This window comes from Dendrobates tinctorius, unplaced genomic scaffold (assembly GCF_039654945.1).
Source record: "Dendrobates tinctorius isolate UK_male_01 unplaced genomic scaffold, ASM3965494v1 ptg000021l, whole genome shotgun sequence".
In the NCBI taxonomy this organism is placed as follows: domain Eukaryota; kingdom Metazoa; phylum Chordata; class Amphibia; order Anura; family Dendrobatidae; genus Dendrobates; species Dendrobates tinctorius.
In genome coordinates, this window is record NW_027361689.1 from 1,290,090 (window position 1) to 1,293,051 (window position 2,962).

Sequence of the window (2,962 nt, forward strand, 5' to 3'; positions counted from 1 at the left end):
GCGTTCTCACCAATTCTAACAATTTAACCTCTCAAATGTTCATGGCTGGGACAAGGTATTCTGGTGCCTTAGGTAGATGAAGCTGATGGGGCACCTCCCCAACCAGCCCGATGAACCCTCAGCAGCCAAGTAAAGGAATGAGTCAGACAATAAGGTAAAAGAATCCCTAAAGTGCCCCCCTTTTCACCAATAAATACAATGGTGTGAGGCTCGATTTTGGAGGGAGCTCTGCAGTCTACTCAGTATCGAGCTCAATTTGTCCTCTGCATATCATCCCGAGACGAATGGGTTGTTTGAGAGAGCCAATCAAACTCTGGTCACATACCTGCGACATTTTGTCTCTGCCAGGCAGGATGACTTGGCATCCTTACTACCCTGGGCTGAATTTGCCCTGTATAATGCAGTGGCTGATTCCACTGGTCAGACGCCGTTCCTTCTCAATTACAGCCAGCATGTGCGCGTCCCTGTTCCAATGCCAGTGTCTTCTACTGATTCCAGGGGGCAGACTGGGCAGTGGAGGCTCGCGACATTTGGGATTGCACCCAGGATGCTATTCGAGCCTCTAAAGAGAGAATGAGAGTGTCAGCCAACACACATCGGCGCCCCGCTCCAACTTTTGCCCCTGGCTGTCATGTTTCCGTCAGACTCAGGGCCTGCTGTCCCGTCCTCAGCCACTAGGAGGCGCCGGACTGTCACGTCGCCATCAGACTTGGGGCCTGCTGTTCCTGCCTCGGCCACTGGGAGTCGCCGTGGTTCGCCCCCGAGTGATGGCGGCGACAGAGAAGGGGCTCCTGCGCAGGCATCTGATGGACGCAAATATAAAAAGAGAGAAGCCAGCGTTGCTGGTGGTCAGAACGCATAACATGAAGTGCAATGCAAATATTAACATCTAACTGTATTCAATATGAGACATTTGGCAAAATATTGATCAATAAATTGAGCCACCCCACCGCGCCAAGGCAATCTCATGTGGGGGGTCCTCCTCTACATTTTTATTATTCACTGTGCCATTACGGCCTCCTGAATATTTTAAAAGCAAGACCATATCTATTGCAAATGTACCTGAAACATGTCTGAATCGCTCCCGTGCAGCCAGATGAAACAAGTGCAGATAAGGGCCAACCAGGTCTGAACAGAGACATCTCAGGTTAAACCTCCACACACTGCCCAACCAGCAAACACAGATGAAGGGCAATGCAGGCTCAGACACAGGTGCACAAATTATATAAAGCCTGGGGCAGGGCGGGGCTGCTGTGTGTGTGCACAGCAGCCTAGATCGATCACAATGAACAGAGCAAAAATGGCGAACATAACCCAGCGTGCACGGCAACAGTGGTGGTCAGCCACAATGCAATATGCAAATATAAAAAGAGGGAAGCCAGCGCTGCTGGTGGTCAGAATGCATAACATGAAGTGCAATGCACATATTAACATCTAACTGTATTCAATATGAGACATTTGGCAAAATATTGATCAATAAATTGAGCCACTGTTGCCGTGCGCGCTGGGTTATGTTCGCCATTTTTGCTGTGTTCTTCTGGTGAAGGAAGGTAGTGAGGCTGATTACCAAACAGCTGAGCAGAATGATGATGACTGGGTGACTGGAATTGCTGACTAGATATAAGGCAGCCGACGCCCTTCTGCCTTGCGGGTGATTTCTCTGAGGGATTCTTGGAGACCAGTCTGATTCCTGCTCCTCAAAAGCTAAGTTTTCTGCTCTGCTTTTTGCTTTGCCTTGTTTTGCTGGATTTCTGCCATTCCCCGCTGGGGTGAGCTGAATTCCTTTTTGCTCTGTCTTCAGAAAATACCTGAGTACTGATATAGTCTTTTTGAAGCCTAGCGTCTTCAGGGCTTTTTTCCCTATCAGTCTGTTGGCTCTTGTTTCGATAGGGTTTTGGCGGATTGCAGACAGCAGCTTTTCTATCCTGTCCTATTTAGTTAGCTTGGGCCCCATCATTTGCTCAGCCTATCTTTCTATCTGTGTGAGTGTTTTTTCATCCTGCTTCACCGTCATTATATGTTGGGGGCTGCCTATTGCTTTGGGGTCTGCTCTGGGGCAGTTTAGATTTCCCTTTCTGTCTTTAGGCTATGTAGTTCTCCAGCTGTGATCGAGGGGTCTAGGGCACCGTAGGAACCCCCCACGGCTACTGCTAGTTGTTGTTGTTAGGTTCAGGGGTCTGCAATCCGATAGCTGCCAACGTCTCTAGTTTTCTGGACTTAGCTAGTATTTCTGTTTTTGCCTCCTACGGTGACTCATTCATAACAGGAGGGGCCCCTAGGAGGGGGGTAATGTTAGGCGTCGGGTTCCTGCAGCTGCACAGCCGGAATCCAGAGCCTTGCATCCTGCAGTCTCCCATTCTTCTCCGACCGCTCTGGAGCCTGCACAGCAATCTCGGAGTCACATGCGCTCTACTCAGACCAGTTCTGTGGAACTGGTTGTTGCTGCCATCTCTAGATTGGCAATAGCAGTGCAGGCTGCCCTGCAGCAAGCCACTCCAGTGGCTAAGTCCTCTCGTCACGCTACTGGGTATGCTCACGAGATGATCTCCCATTGGAGATCGGGAGTCACATGCTCAGGTCCTTCACCTGATCTGATTGGTCCATCCCAGAGATCTGGAAGGTCCCGCATGGCTATAAAAGGTCTGCATAGCCACTCGGCCATGCGCTAGTGAAGTCTCTAATTGCTACTGTGTGAATGATGATGGATGCATGAACCTGCGAATGACTCATTAAGATCCCCTCCCTCTGATATTATGTGTGTGGATAGGGACTTAGCCTTAGAGTCAGTGCCAGTCAGTGGCATGCTACAAGCCACAGTGCTCATCTCCACAGAGCTAGCGTCTGACAGTGCGCCCCTCCAGGGCATTGTCGTATAGCGGCTGAGTCAGTTGCCGCGCTGCAGTCAGCAGCACTTGTGGGCGTCCACGGTAGCGACACCGCACGCACGGTAGGTCTAGACGGA